We start from the raw sequence: 16,987 nt of genomic DNA, 5'->3' as shown, positions 1-16,987 counted from the left end.
CTTACATCTCATGTGGAAGAGCTATGATGTACTACAATAACCCAATGATTTCTCCAAATGGCAATCAGGAAGTTACAGAAAAAGTAGTTATGAGTAGATTTTGAGCTCTCACTTGATCATAGCCCTAATATAAGGACAACTAGTTCTTATAACATGGCCCTGCCTGGTTATTGACCTCATGAGGATATTGCTGAGACCTGGGTGCCTTAGCAAAGTGGTGAAAAATTCAGATGTTGGCCGGTTCTCATAAACAGAGTCTGGGGTATTAGAATAAGTAGTCACCTAAGTGAGAAGTCAGCTAAGTCCACACAAAAGAAGCACACCAGTATACGTGTTCCAAGGATTGCAAATAAAATCCAAACATGGATAGGGAATATGTGGTAGTTACATAATCTGGTGTCAATTTGGGGCTTGAGAAGATTAAGAGTGAAGGGGTGGAGTCTAATTTGTCATAGCCAATGAGGCCTCTGTGTGGGCATGGCCTTCTCCTGAGGAATCTGGGAAATCCTATATTTCCTCCTTGAAGGTGGAAGAGACACTCTTGCTACTCTCTCTCTGAGAGACACTCTACTGGCAAGACACATAGCTCCTATACCCTGGGAGCTAGGGAAACCACATGAACCTACCCTGATATAACCAGACCTTTGGAGCGGGAGAAGCCTTGTAGGGACCCCTGCCAGTGCTGAGATATTTACAATGCCACTGTATCTACAAGACTTCCAACCCACTGGCCTGTGATCCTCCTGCACTCAGCATCATTGAATGTGTTTCATGAGTCTGAAGAGGACTTTGTAGATTGGTATCAGACATATGGGCTACTATTGGACTTATGAACTTGATCTGGACTGGGCTGGGATGTTTACTCAATATTCAATTGCTCTTGTATATAGACTTCTTTCTTATATACATATGAATGTCTATGAATTTGTTTCTCTAGTTTACCCAGACTAACACAGAATAGCACCAGTACCCAAATCCTCAACTGTTAGTTTGTGAAATGCTATAGATGATAGTAGTACCCTCAAATCCCCTTACAAGGTCCCTACATGGATCGAGTGCTGGGTGATTCCCCAATGCACATAGTATAGGAACATCATCAGTTCTAATATAAGACCAAAAAATCATTCCAAACTGGATTTTACTACCTGTCCTTAGAGTTGAGAAGAAAGATGGGGCGTTCTACTCCTGTAAAAAGTTATAATCCTGGGAACTCACAGGGCCAGTTTCATCCTGTCCTATACGGTCACTCTGAGTCTCCATCGACTTGATGGCAGTGAGTTTAGACTTAGACTTGCAATCTGCTATCCCTGTGGACACAACGTGAATTTATTCTAATGTTTTAATTGTCTCTGATTTCTCTTAGCTTGAGTTCTATTTTATATGGTCATTATTGTTGGATCCTCATTTGTTGTTTGCCCCTGTTTTACATGTTTATCTGTATAGAGAAACTGGGATAGGTGAGATTACAAAAACAGTAGCCATATTGATTGCTTGGCTGCATGGATGAGAAGGGTAGGGAAATGGGGAGTCACCATCAATAGGTACCAAAAACAAGAAAATATTCCAATGTTGAAATTGAGGTGATGACTGCACAACTCTTCTGGAAATTGTTGAACTATTGAATTGTATGATATATTCATTATAGATAAATATTATTTGAAGGAGAATAGTGACACTTTATCTCATATTCTTTGAACATATTATCAAAATAGACCAATCCATAGGAAGGGACATCATCCTTGGTAAAGTGGAAGGAATCAAAAAGAAGATCCTTGATAAGATGTATTGACACAGTGGCTGCACCAATAGCTAAAACATACAATTGTGAAGATGATCCAAGCTCAGGAGATAATTTGTTCAATTGTGCATAGGGCCAGTAAGAGTATGACTCCCTCAATGGCACCTAACAACAACAACCTCTTACGCATGACATAAATATTGATCCCTAATAATAAATATAATTTACTTATCTTAGAAATTAATGATGTAATGTATTGCAATTATTGAGTAATAGAGAAAAGTTAGTTATCTCCATCATAATAGCTTTACATTTAATTTTATATAGAACCACTGATGTAAATATCACTAAAACTCTCCTACAATATTATAAATAAGAAGTCTTCAGAGGGGAGGGATGGGGAATGTGTCTTTAATTCAGGAAATAGAAATGATTTATATAAAGCAAAAACTAAGTTATATACTTTGGGAGGCACAAAATATTTAAAAAACATTTCTGTGAAAATGGGGAAAGATCACTTGTAGTTTAGTTTATACCGACAGTAAGAAGACAAACATGTCATTTTATTAGCTGGTAGTTATAAAATTTCTAAATATAATCCTGCATAATTATGATGATAATCACAATTGTTCATTAAAACTTAAAACATTTCTTGTGATTGTATTTAGCTTAGAAACAAAAATAGTGCCTAGATGTTAGCTAACACAATTAGTTCATTTAAAATAAAGTTTCAAAATATGAAATTAGAACAGAAAGGTTTTATCTTTAAAAACTAAGGATTATGGAAAAATTAGGCTTAATTATTTTCATGCAATTAAGAAATTTGAAATCTTAACTAAAAAATAAAATTTTCCATTTATGTGCAATCGACTTTAATGTTGAAATCTAAAATTCTCAAGATGTGATAAATTAAAACATACAAATATTTAGAAGTGCCAGCACTGAATACTATTTACATTTAAAATATGGCTTACTACATTTTAATATATAGACTGTTTTCTAAATATAACATATTAACTGAATATACAAAAATATAAAATACTAGCTGAATATATACAATAAGTATAATTTAAAAATCTTTAAGTGAGCACAGATTCTTGAGAATGCTATAAAATTTAAAATTAAAAACTCGAATTTTTGCACAAAAGTAATCCTTACACTTATTTAAATCATAATCTATTTTTGAATAGCACTGGACACTGGATATAAATAGGTGGACCAGCATATAGATAAAAATACCAATTTGTAAATTTCAGCTACAGAAACACATGGTTTGGTTTTGCATCCTGTGCAAAGATTAATATCTAAAATAATAATTCTACAAGGGAAAAAATGGGCTTCTTATCCTGCACCTGTTAGTAGTTACAGTCTCAAAAACCTATTGAGCAATGACTCAATTGCAGTGAATATATACATACATACATATAATGTATATTAAATATATATGACATATGGAGAGTGTCAGCCTCTTGTTAACAAGATAAGTGTTAACCTGATAAATGAAAGGTAGGTGGAAAGTTTGAACTTATTACCAGCAATGTGGGAGCAAGGTGATGCAGTCTCCTTCTTTTAAGATGTACTGCCTCAAAAACCCTAGGGAGCAATTCTACCCTGTCTTATTGGGTCATTGTGAGTGTATTAGAATATACACATATATATTCAAAGATATATTGTAGAATAATTAAGTATATATAGTAGAGTAATTAAGAAGCCCTGCTCATGCTGGAGATTAAGCATTAGACTGCCAAGTGCAAGACCAGGGCTCAAACCCTTTGGGCTAAAGATGAGGCTGCCTGCGCCTGCAAAATTGACATTCTCAGAAAATCCTGCATAGGGTTAGTGTGAGTTGTGAATGCACTTGATGGCAGTGAGTTGTTGTTGTCTGTATAAAGTAATGACAGAGAAGACTATGGTTTCCCATGGTGCTGACATGGCAATACAGTCAGATCTTTCGAATGAGTATGAAAATAATTACTGAATTTTCTAACTTTTTTTATTTAGTTTTACTGTTACTAACTGTCCTCAAGTCAAATTCTAACTCAGGGGAACCCTAAAACAATGGAACAAACGCATACTCGTTCCTAGAAAATCACAATGCTGTGTTGCGTATTGAACTCGTGTAATCCTCTGAGCTTTTAACTCGTCTTTGGAATAAGGTTTCTCAGCCAGTTTTTAAACCCATCTTAGTCTGAAAGCTCTACTTGTATCTGTTCACAAAGTAAAGACTTGCTATCTTAAACAGCTGAAAGTGAAATATTGATCAACCCCATGGAAGTTGATAATTCTGAATTATCACTGGCTCTTTTTGGATCTGTTGTACTTTGAAGAATTACCAGTAGTTTAGAAAAAAAATACCATAGCTTTTATTTTTCTGTTAAGTCTGATTAAGCTTAAATCATTTCCTTCATTCAAGCCTTCATTTTCATAGAAGTAAATAAACAATTTACTAATTTATGTGTTTAGAGAAATAACTTTGTCTACCAATACAAGTGATCAAAGTTAATATAAATTCTTTGAGTCATATTGCAAATTTGTTCAAAGTTTTCTTGAAAGTCTTTGTTCTTTAAACATCAGCCTTATTAGCTCTCTCAAGAACATTGGGGAAATTGATAATGAATAACCTAACTTTTGATATATTGGCAGGTAAATAAATGCTCCTCAATGTTATTTAATAAATCTGATTTTTATTGGGTAGTCTATTTCATATCTGATGAAAATTGATGGTAGCATTAAATTAAAATGTCCAAAAGTAGATGCTTGGTTTTCGGAGTCATCATCATCTATTTAACATTATATAGACTAAATATTGTTCTGAATTGCATTGCCTTGGGTATAGAGAAGAGGTGGTTTTGTTTGTGATACTTTTGTGTTATCTAATCTAGTCAAGGTATTATTTAGATGGAAAACTAAATGACCTAGTCACCATATGCTGCCAGATCCTTGTCATTCATTATATTGGGGATGTAATGATCTTTGCTCCTTTATGGATATGTCTACAAGAGAGAAAACTAACACTTTGAAAATTAATTAACATGAACATATGGGAGTGGGTGTTAGTTTCATAAAATAAAAACTGGTTCAATTTTACTAAAGCATCCACCAAATATTTTTCCCAGTGCATAAATAATATGATCCTAGAATCATGTGGAAACTTGAAAGAGAGTTTATCTTAGTGAGTAAATTTATTTATTATGAAAAAAAGAAGTCTACAGGATGTTTGTCTGTTTTGCAAATTAAGTAAGATTTTATAATAGAAAAATAGTTCACCTTAGTTTACCCTGATTTGATTTATAAATCAAAACCATATAGTTACACTGATATGTTTATTAATTTCAAATAACTTAATTCATTTTTTATCAAAATAGCCAAAATGGTTACATTTGGTTAAGAAAACTTATTTCAATTGTGGAAGACCATTTGCTAATTTCACATATTACTTATAACTGACTTTTTTTCCATTTTGCTTGGTATGTATGAAAATACATATTGGTTGACATTGATAAATCTGGTAAATTTAATTTTAATTAAAGGTGTAAAACTATTGTATTGCATCCTTTATTTCAACATTAACTAAACAGTTCTCCAGTTGAATACAAAAATCAATGACCAAATTGTTCCTTAAACATTTTTGCAGGAACCTGTCAGGATTACTGCTCATGTAACTATGAAGAACTGTGGTCTGTAAGAAGCAAGTTTCATGATAATTACAGTACCAATATTTTCAGGTAGATTTCAGTACTTTTGCACACAGAAAGAGATCTCTTTACAAATCTATACAGATAGATTGAGTGAATATTATATTGTTAATCTTTTCATTATATAATTTTAAAAATATTTGTGTAGTGGTTCAATTTCATTCTGTTATTGTACTGTCACTTGAAAAAAAGAAAAGTTTCTGCTTTTAAGTATCAATTTTTAACAGACAGAATGTTTAAACCCTTATTAGAAAAAAATATGTGATGTTTCCTTGACTAAATTCTGAAATCTTTATTTTCTATTAAAAGCCATATTTTGGCACATTAAACACACACACACACACACACACATACACTAAAAGATATGGTTATTTTAGAACTACAAAAATCTAAGAAAAGAACACAAGTACAAATTCACAGAACACAGTGCCAGTAAGCATTTTACAGCTGAGTCAAGGTCAGTGTAAGCAACGAACATTGTGCACAGCAAAGTAACATTATGTCATTTTGCCATTATCAAACTTTGTTTGTAAATACTCAAGTATTTTCTATAAGAGCTACATGATAATTTAATTATCTACTTTGAATGTCTCTATAATCCACCAAAATCAAAGCAATGTATTGAAATAACTTGTTTGCCTGACCAAAGCCATGGTATTTTTTTATATTAATAAACCATTTTATTGGGGGCTCTTACATATATTATAACAATCCAGATACCCATTATATCAAGAAGACATGTACAAATATTGCCATCCACAACTTCAAAATATTATCTTTCCTCTTGAACCTTTTGATATAACCTCCTCTTTATTCCACCCTCCCCCACCCTGCCATCCTCATGAACTCTTAATATATCGTGTACTGTTATTGTTATTTATACATATCTTACAACACCCATTCTATCCCTTCTCCTACAATCCTGGGATTCCTCCTCTTGAGGGGGTTATTCCACCACTGTTGGTCTCCATTCCCCTTTTTCCCCCCTTCCCCCACTTCCCTTCCTTTCCCCTACCCTCCTGGAATTGTTATTCCCAGTACTGTTTCTGAGGGGTTTGTCTATCCTGAATTCTGTATATTGAAAGTTCTCATCTGTACCAATGTATAAACACTGGTCTAGCAGAATTTGAGAGGTAGGACTGAAATCATAATAATTGAAGGAGGGAGGATTAAAGAAGTAGAGGGGTGTTGTGTGTTTCATTGGTACTTAACTGCCTCCTGGATGTATCTTCTCTTACATGCAGCCCCTATGTGTGGGAATGTCCAAGTATCCAGGGATAAACTGTTGGTCTCTACTTTGATCCCTCTCCTTCACTTCAATAAGGTTATTTTTGAACTTCTGATACCTGTTCCCATCAACACCTCAAGATCACACAGGCTGATGTATATTCCATGTGGGCTTTGTTGATTCCCTGATAGATGGCCACTTACAAGCTTTGAAGATCCCAGACACTATATCTTTTAAAAGCATGGCACCGTCTGCTTTCTTCACCATATTTGCTTATGCACCCAGTTTTTCAGTGATTGTGTCAGAAGGGAGGGCATCACCCTGTGCCTCGTTATTAGAAAAAGTGTTATTGTGTTGAGGGAAAAGTTACGTAGAGGCCCAAAGTATGTCCACTATGTCAATGTATTGGCATATAAATACATGTACATAGGACAATACCCCTAATTTTATGTATTAATATATTTGCAAATATGTATATGTTTATACATGTATAAATAGTTTTGCTTCCTAGCCCTTTTCTCTATTTCTTTTTACCTTCCTCATGTCCCACTATCACACTGACCCCTTGTTCGCTTCTCAGTAATTCCTCTCGGCTAGATTACAGTTGCTCCAACACCTCCAGAAATGCTATACCCACCTTGCAGTCGATTTTTAGATAACTAGTTTTTCCCCTGTCCATGATGTTGTTTGCTCACTGCTCCCGTCCCCACCGCCTCCTCCTCCCCCCAAGTACTCCCAACCATGTCTTACTGCTTTCTCCTTGGGCTTGCTTTTCACACCTATCTTATGTATATAGACTAAGAACAATGAAGACAATGCACACAAACAACAAAAGAAAACAAACAAAAAAAAACCCTATACATAATTCCAGGTCTGTTAGCTGACCTTTATTACTATCTTCCCAGTGGTCTGGTGGGGCTCTGAGCACTGCTTCTCCCAGTCTGAAATCTCTTTTCAAAATTCCTCAGGTGTGGGAAACAAAAGGATTTCTCCCAAGTTGTCTCCCCCAAATATATTTCAAACTTAGCTGCTTGTGAATGACTATACACTCGGAGTCATCAGAAGTAGATCAGGGGTTATTCTCTCTAAGGGTTATCAGCCATCTAGAGCAAGCAGTCACCACTGTTTATCCCACAACAAATAGGGCCCACTCCCTTCTGATAAGGATAATAGTTGACTGTTTCCTTGTAGTAGACCCCAGAGAGGCCAAGCCCACCCAAAGGTGGCCAAGGTTAGGCCGCCATCATGAACCTAGGGTCCGCCAATCTTGTCACATGTATACTTCTAGTTCTACCTCTTCCTATCATGTGTATACTCCTAACACATCCCCTTCCTACAGTGTGTATGCCTATTGTACTGCTCCTTCCTGTGAAGTTTGTTTACCTGGAATCATGCCCCTCTAACTAGATATAACCGTTGGTTAGCAATAAACAGGGTCACTCCAGCCTCCTGCCAGTCCTCGAGCATCCTGCTGGGCCCCTGCCCCACCTCGCCTCGGCCCACGCTGTGTGCGGACCTGGCTGGTAAGATCATGGCCATCCAAGAGATGAGCATTGCTACCATGAAATGTGTCTGACTCCATTATTTCAATATCTCTCCTATCTCTCATGCTCTCAATGACTTTAATATAATATTTATATATCTCAACCATACAATCGTGCCCATCGAACCCATGATTAGTGGTGGGGGGCTTGCACCCCCTCCAACCACACTCAGGGGCTTTGTGACTTTGTTCCTATTGCTGGTCTGCTATGTTCCCTTCTTGGTTTGCCCACTGCGTGTGTGTGTGTGTTGTGGGGGTGGGTGTTAGACCAAACTCACTCCCTGCACTTTGTCCCAGTATTGTCCTCTGTAGTGCTATGCTGCAGTGAGGGGACATCTACTGCCTTTGTGCCTTAGCTGCTCCAAGCATGGATGCTGTCCTCGGGGCTTGGTGTGCCAGAATGGTGTCTTGTCCCTCACTCTCTCTCTTTCCTTCTTAGTTTGCTCCTATGTCGAGGTAACAGACTGGCCCTTCTCCCCAGGCTATAGTTTCAGTGTTGTCCTCTGTAGTACATACATGCTTCTAGGGAGGGGATCAACATAGTTTGAATTGGGGCTGGTACATAGTTCTCTCTGTTTATGGTTGCTCCTTGGTTACATTGCCCTCAAGGCTTGGTGGGTCATGATGATCTGCACTCTCACTCCTTTATCTGTGGAGAAGAAAACAAAACCTCCCATGGGTGGATTAATGCCCTGCTCCCCCAATGCCATTTTCCCCCATCACCCTTTCCTCCTTTTTTTATGTTGGGATTCTGTGTGCATCCTTGAGTTTGATCTGTCCCTGAACCCATAAATTATATATTAAGTAGCTTTCCTTCTGTACCCACTGTGCTGATTGATCTTACGTCAGTGGACTCCTGTGTACTTGTCCTTTGTGCTTGGCTAACTTTGCTTAGTATAATTTCCTCCAACTCTTCCCATGAGACAATGTGCTTCATGTGTTCACCACTGCTTTTATTGGAATGAGTAGTACTCCATTGTGTGCATATGCCAGAGTTTTCTAATCCACTCATCTATTGATGGAAATTTAGGTTATTTCCAATTCTTTGCGAATGTGAATTGTGCTGCAATAAACAATGGATCACTGATGACTGGTCATGGTCTATTTCTTACTTCTGGGAATATGCCCAATAGGGGGATTCCTGGGTCGTAAGGTAACTCAATCTCCATTTGTTTTAGATATCTCCAGGTGGTTTTCACAGTGACTGTGGATATCTACAAGACCTCCCACAGCAAATGAGAGTTCCTATCTCGCCACATCCCCTTCAACATTTTTTCCTATTTTCTGATTTGAGTTAGCCTCAAGGGTGTTAGGTGGTGTCTCCTGGTTGTTTTAATTTGCATTTCTCTAATAGCTAATGATTGGGAACATTTTATCATATGCTTATTGGCCACTTGGGTTTCATCCCTAGTGAAACTAATCTTCAGATCTTTTTCTCACTTTCTTTGTTTTTCAGAAGGCTATCTGTTTTTTTCTTATTGCAGGCTAGAATTGTATTGTCAATTTTAGTAATAAAGTAATAATCCATTTGTCTGATTTGTCATTGTTAAAACCTTCACCCTGTCTATGGGTTCTCTTATTACTCTCTTTGTGCAGTCTTATGATACACTTCTGATGTTTTATCTTTTGTACATCCTGTTTGTCAATTTCAGCTTCTTCTGTGTGTATATCCTTCCCTATTTCAGTTAGCCTGTGTATTCCCTCAGTCAAGGTTCTTAGGTTTATCCTGATTCCCTTGTGGATAGCCATAATAGTTTGGGGATTTACTTTGAGGTCTCTGACCCACTTTGAGTTTGTTCTCGGGCTTGGTGTGAGGTAAGGGGCTTGCTTCATTTTGCTGCAAGTGGTTATACGTTTTTTTCCAGCACCACTTGTAAAAGAGGGCATACCACTTCCCATTTGATGTTTTTTGGGCCCTTATTGAAGATCAGTTGTCTGTAGGCTACAGTTGTCTGTAGGCTACTAGTTTTTTTTTCTCGTTTTTTCCATTGGTGTGAATATCATAATACCAGCACCATGCTTCTTTGACCACTGTGGCTGTATAGTAGGTGTTAAAGTCAGGTAAAGCAAGCCCTTTGACTTTGTCCTTCTTCTTCAGGAGTTCTCTGCTAATTCTAGGATTCTTCCCTCTCTGTATGAAATTGATATTCAGTTTTCTCAAGTCTTTGAAGAAGGATGTTGGTATTTGTATCGGCATAGCATTAAATTTATACAGTGCCTTGGGTAGGATTAACAACCTTACTATATTGAGTCTTCCATTTGTGGAGGTCACATATGGTTTCTTGGAGTACGGTTCTTTAATTTTCTTCATACAAATATTTTGTTTTTGATTAGATATATCCCTAGGTAATTCAATGTATGCCAGCTATTCTGAAGGACGCTGCCTTCTTGATCTCCTCTTCCATGATCTTGTTCAATGTATATAGCAATCCTATAGGCATCTGTTTGTTGATCTTATATCCAGCCACTCTACCATATTCTTGTATTGCTGGGGGTTTTGGAGTTTTCAATGTATAGAATCATGTTGTCTGCAAATAGTAATTGTTTCACCTTTTCCTTCCACATATGAATACCTCTAATGTCCCTTCGTTGCCTTATGTTGTTAGCTAGGCCCACCAGTATAATGTTGAATAAAAGTGGGGAAAAGGGCCATCCTTCTCTGGTCCCCTCTTTCATTGGGATTGTTTTTGTCTCTTCCCCATTGACTATGATATTGGCTGTTGGTTTTTCATAGGTAGTTTGTATTAACTTGAGGAATTCCCTATAATTCCGATCTTCTTGAGTATCTTAATTAGTAATGGGTATTGGAGGTTTTCAAATGCTTTTCTGCATCTACTGATATTATCATGTGGTTCTTATAATTTTTCTTCTGAATGTGCTGAACAACATTGATGGACTATCAGATGTTGAACCATACTTGCACCCCTGGAATGAATCCTACTGGTCATGAAGTAATGTTTGTTTTATATAATTTTGTGTTCTATTGGCCAATATTTTGTTAACATTTTTTGCATCAATGTTCATTAGAAATATTGGTCTGTAGTTTTATATTCTTGTGGGTTCCTTTTCTGGTTTGGGTATCAGTATACCAGCTTTGTAGAAAGAATTTGGAAGTTACTGTTTTCTTCTATGTGCTGGAATAGTTTGTGTAGGATCAGTGTCAGCTCTTTCCTGAATGCTTGGTAGAATTCTCTTGTGAAGCCATTTAGCCCAGGATTTTTCATTGTTAGTTTCTTTATAACCATATATATTTCTCCTATTGATATGGGTCCATTGAGGTTCTTGATCTTTATCTAGGATAATATAAGGGGGGATTGTTTTTCCAAGTATTTGTCCATGTCTCCAAGGTTAAATTCATTGAACACACATTTTCTTAGCAGTTTGTAATTATCCTTTTAATCTCATTAGGGTCCATTGGGATTTTCCCTGTTTCATCCCACATTTTAGCTATTGATGTTTGCTCCTAATGATCCCTGGTTAGGTTTGCCAGTGGTCTATCGACCCTGTTAATCTTTTCAAAGAACCAGCATTTTGTTGTATCCATTTTATGCATTGTCCCCTTGTCTCCCCTCTCCTTTATGTCTGCCCTGATTTTTATTATTTCTATTCTTTTGCTATTGGAGGGATTGTCATGTTGACTCTATTGTAGTTTTTGGAGGTTTTTGAAAGCATGTGAATCATAAGTCTATCTTCCTTTTTTTATATGTGCATTAACCACTATCAATCTTTCTCTGATAACTGTTTTTGCTTTCAACTATAAGTACATTGTAGTCTCATTCTCATTAGTTTGTAGAAACTTCCTAATTTTCTCTCTAATCTGGACCAGTACCCATTCAAGTAGCAAAATATTGTTATTCATCCTCATATTGTTTGCCCTTGTTTTTCTGGTTATCTTTTTGTTGGTCTCCAGCTTTATGGTGTGGTGTTCCAAGAGGGATGTCTGAGTGACTGCTAGGTGTTTGTATTTACCCAGGCACAACTCTTGTCCCAGTTTGGGGTCTAGTTTCCAATATGAGTTATATGCACTTGAAAAGAATGTGATTTTTTTTTTCCCATTTGGATATCAGGTCGAGTCATCTAACTATAGTGTTTAGGTCTGTAGCCTTGTGGTAGAGTTTCTTTCCTGGTGGTCTAACTTTCTCTTATAGTGTTGTGGTCTACTTTTCTCTGATAGCATTGCATTAAAGACATCGAATAGGATCGTTGAGTCTGTGATTTTTTTTTTTTTCATCTTTTGAAGAATGTCTTTGATGAAATTCGTTGGTCACTCATTAGGCATATATATATTATGCTCACTAGTTCATGGTCTACTGATCCTTTGAACATTATACAGTGCCCATCCATATCTCTTGTTATGGTTTTCACCTAGAGATCAATTTTGTCACAGATTGGGATTGCAACCCTTGTGAGATAGTTAACGTTTATTGTGCCAACATGTCCAATGAACACATGTGGGATTAATTGAAGGGCAGAGAGATAAATGACTTGGTGAGCCTCACTACTCTTGTCTCTTGCTGTTTGATCATCGGATCAGTGTAAAGCTGCCTTGCTCCTTCTGTGCCTCAATTTGCAAGCAACATTACCTGTGGGACACCTAACCTGTAGACTGTGTCGCTGAAATTTGAGGTTCCTTCAAGACTTGCTTTGCCATGGTATTGGAATTTACATCTCTTGAGCTGGAGACTGTCTGAGTCTGTCATCTGGCTGACTGTTGGTAACCTGCCTTGCTGTTTATTGACTGCTCCCAGATAGCCTGAATTGCTCTACAGAGGACTACCTGGCAGTCCTCAAGACTTGAAGGACTGCCAGTGTCTCACAACTGTCTCACAGGAGTGAGCTGCATTGAGCCATTTGTACTGCTTTATAATTTAATTAACTGTTTATTTCTTATGTTATATATCTATCATTCTTTATAAATATATATAAAATTATTAGGGTTATGGTTTTGTTTCTCTAGGGACCCCTAACATACCCTGTTTTGGTTTTTTTTTGTTTTTTTTTTTAACATTTTATTAGGGGCTCATACAACTGTTATCCCAATCCATACACACATCAATTGTGTAAAGCGCATTTGTACATCGTTTCTCAAAACATTTTCTCTCCATTTAAACCCCCGACATTAGGTCCTCATTTTTCCCCTCCCTCCCCGCTCCCCCCTCCCGCATGAGCCCTTGATAGTTTATTAATGGGTATTTTGTCATATCTTGCCCTGTCCGACGTCTCCCTTCATCCACTTTTTGGTTGTCTGTCCCCCAGGGAGGAGGTCACACACAGTTCCATGTAATCGGTTCCCTCTTTCCTACCCATTCTCCCTTTACCCTCCCTGTTTTGCCACTTACTTTTTGTTTTCTTGGTATATTTTTTACAAAGCTTTCATTTATAGCCTATTTTAGGCTGTGAGCTTAAGATGTGTCTCTTTCAGGCAACAAATTGATAATTTATCTTTTCTGAGCCAGTCTACTAGACTTTGTCTTTCAATGGGTGTATTCAGACATTCAGATATTGACATTCTGATATTGACATTCTGAGTTATTACCACCATCCGTAGATTCATTGTTATCACCTCATACTTTTATTTTGGATGTTTTCCTATTGCCCACCATGAGTGTGCTGTGTATATGTTGGAGGCTTCATTCTTGCCCTTTTTTCATGGCTGAGGCATTGTTATTTTGGTGCTTGTTTTTGGGTGTTGACTTCTGGGTGGAGTTGTGCAATGTGGCAGTCTCCTGTTTGTGCTTGGTGAATTTTGGTCTCTGACCACAGCGAATCAGCAAGGATTTTTCACAGGGCTGGTATCTTATCATGTACTGTTTGAGTTTTTCCTTTCTAGGAAGACTCTTATCTTTCCATCTATCTTAAGAGATAGCTTGGCATGATGAAGGAATCTTGGATTGGCATTGTTCTCTTTCAACTTTTGGAAGATGTTACTCCACTCTCTCCTATTCATGACATCTGCTGATAAGCCTGAGCATATTCTTACCTGAGTTTCATTACATGTGACTGCCTTGCTTTTCCATAGCAGCTCTGATGATTTTCTACTTTTCCTCAAAGTTGGAGAATTTAACTATTATGGGCATTGGTGAGTTCTTCCTGGGGTTTAGTCTAGTTGGTGTCCTCTTTGCCCCTGTATGATTGTCTAATTCATTAAGGTGGGGAAGTTTTTTTGCAGGAATTTCCTTGTTGTTTTAAATATTGACTTCTTTGTTGTGTCTTGTTCTGGTATCACAATTATTCAAATATTGCTCCTATTCATAGCATCTGTCATTGTTCTTAGGTTTCCTTCCACACCTTTGATGATCATGTATGACTGTCTTTCCCATTTGTTGAAGTATGCTTGTTTGTCCTCAAGATTACTGGTTCTGATGTCTGCTATCTTGTTTTTTGATTCTGTTTCCTCATCCCTTAACTCTTGTTTTTCCCTTTGGTGTGTGGATGTCATCCTCTCTATCATGGACTCTATCTCCTATATTGTTGCATCCTTATTCTGCATTGCTTACCTTCTATCCTGTATGACTCCAAGTAGCATTCTGAAGATTTCTTTCGGTGGCAGATCAATGTCTGCTTCTTCTATGAGTGTCATTAGGTTCAGGACTTCCTCCGGTTTTGCATTTCATTTCTCTTATTTTCTTGCTGAGGATGTTGAGGTAGATTGCTGTCTCCTTGTAGTTTGGGAGGATTTTGGTTCCATATTCCCAGGATACCAGGGGGTCCTGAGCTTTTTTACTGTGAGACTGGTAAGAATGATTTTGGGGACAGCCTGTGGCCTACTTTGGTTGGGGATCAAGCTACTGAGTGGGCAAAGTTCCCTGCAACTTGGTGGCCAGTGGTGGCAGGGGGCCTAATAGGATGGAATGAGGCCAGTGACTTTAGGTAGGCCACTGGGCTGGTCCTGGGATGGCTGGTGGTGTGGCCATGTGGCTATGGAACTGGTCAGGGCTGCCTCAAAAGCAATTGGACCAGGCCACATGGTGGAGGAGCCTGGGAACTGTGTCAGACTGTGAGGGGCTGCAAGTCTAGGTCAGGTTGGCAGGATAACAGTGAGGCCAGAGCCAGCAGAGCTGTGGTGGGCCTATGGGGATACTTTAAGACTAGGTGTGCCTGTTGGATGAGTTTTGTGTCCACAGAGTGGACCCAGTGTGGGAATCTGGGAGCCAGAGTGACTTGACTTAGTTGCAACATGACTGCGGTGGACTTATGGAGGAGCTGCTGTTCTTCTTGGGGTTCTGGGGGCGTCTGCAGGTCTAGACCAGACCAATGGTAGATCCCAAGACTGAGGCCAGCCTAACAACGGAGCAACGTGCCTGGTGGTGTCATGCATGGGTTCCACAGGACCCAGAGGGGAACAAAAGAGAAGCTTCAATACATGGTGTGTCCGCAGTAAGCCACAGGGTTGTGGTGTTCCTATGGATGAGTCTTGGTTCTGTTGGCAGCCTGGTAGTGAACCTGAGGGGCCAAGAGAGACCTGCCGGAGGGCTGTGGTTCCAGGAGCAACCCCACGGGATGATTTACAGATGGATGATGGATGGGTTTTGACAGCAGCTTCAAGAGTCACATTTAGATGCAACAGAGGATTACAGCTGCGGCCCCAATAGTCACGGATGGACACTGTGTAAGTATTTAAGTTGTCTGCTCACAGCTGCTGGATTCTTTCAAGACAATTGGCAGGCTTCAACCATGGCAGCAAGGGCCATGGTCAGAAAGTAAGGAGGTTGGGCATGGGTGTTCTAGCCATGTGGTAGTGGCTGAGGGGACTCTGCCATGGTAGGTAAGGCTGCGGGTGGGTAGTGTGAGGGGTGCGATTCATGGTGGGACTTGCCATTGGTGAACTGGGGACAGGATCTAGCTGTGGCCGCTGGCACCATAGGCAGGTAATGGGAGGGCTCCAGTTGTGGCAACAGGGCTCATGGTCATGTGGGGAGAAGGGGACCAGTTGCAGTGGTGAGTGCTGCAAATGAATTTCTGGTCTGCCCTAGCCATGACCGCTAGATCTGTGAAAGGACTGCAGAAGGGTTCCAAACTTGGTGGTGGGAGCTACCTCTGTGTGGGGAGAAAAGGACCATTCCTTGTGGGTAGTTCCATGGGCAGACAGCCGTGGTGTTGGGGGCCAGATGCAGCTGTGTAAGCCACAGTAGGGTAGCTTGCTGGCTCTTAATCTGGCAGTCAGACCATGGGGTGATGATTGGTGGGTGATGGTTGTAGCGTGATCCGGAGCAGTGCGATGGTACAGGATGGGGTGTCCCTGGAGTTCCGCAGTGAGGCTAGGTGCAGGGAAATGTCACCTCCATAGGTGAGGAGATACTCCGGGTTGCCTTGGATGTTCATTTATTTACCCTCATCCCCCACTCAGCCTCCTGATCACTGGGTTCACTGATTGCCACGGAGTTCTGGATATGAGCTGCTTACCTGGGTGTCCTCTTGCCAGAACTACAAAACCATGGTCTTTTTAATCACCTCATGTAGATGCTAATGAAAGCAACCAGTAAAAACCGGATGGGGTTAGAATTGTGTGTTTAAAATAGTTGTATTTTCAATTTCTAATGTAAACAAATAAGGAATTCCTGAAGTGTTTTTTATTTCTTATGGAAATCAATGAGAAAAACTTGATTTATTTGAATCATGGTGTTGCTGAAGAATATTGAAGATAGCATGGACTGTTAGGAAAATAATTCATCTTGGAAGAAGTACAGCAAGAATGCTTTTTAAAATTGACGCTGTAAGACTTTATGTCATACATTTGTATATGTTATGGGGAGTGAGCAGTTCTTGGAGAACAACACCATACT

Source organism: Echinops telfairi, unplaced genomic scaffold, assembly GCF_000313985.2.
Source record: "Echinops telfairi isolate 266 unplaced genomic scaffold, ASM31398v2 ScPeMD7_2186;HRSCAF=2738, whole genome shotgun sequence".
Lineage (NCBI taxonomy): Eukaryota > Metazoa > Chordata > Mammalia > Afrosoricida > Tenrecidae > Echinops > Echinops telfairi.
This window is presented reverse-complemented; position numbering follows the sequence as displayed.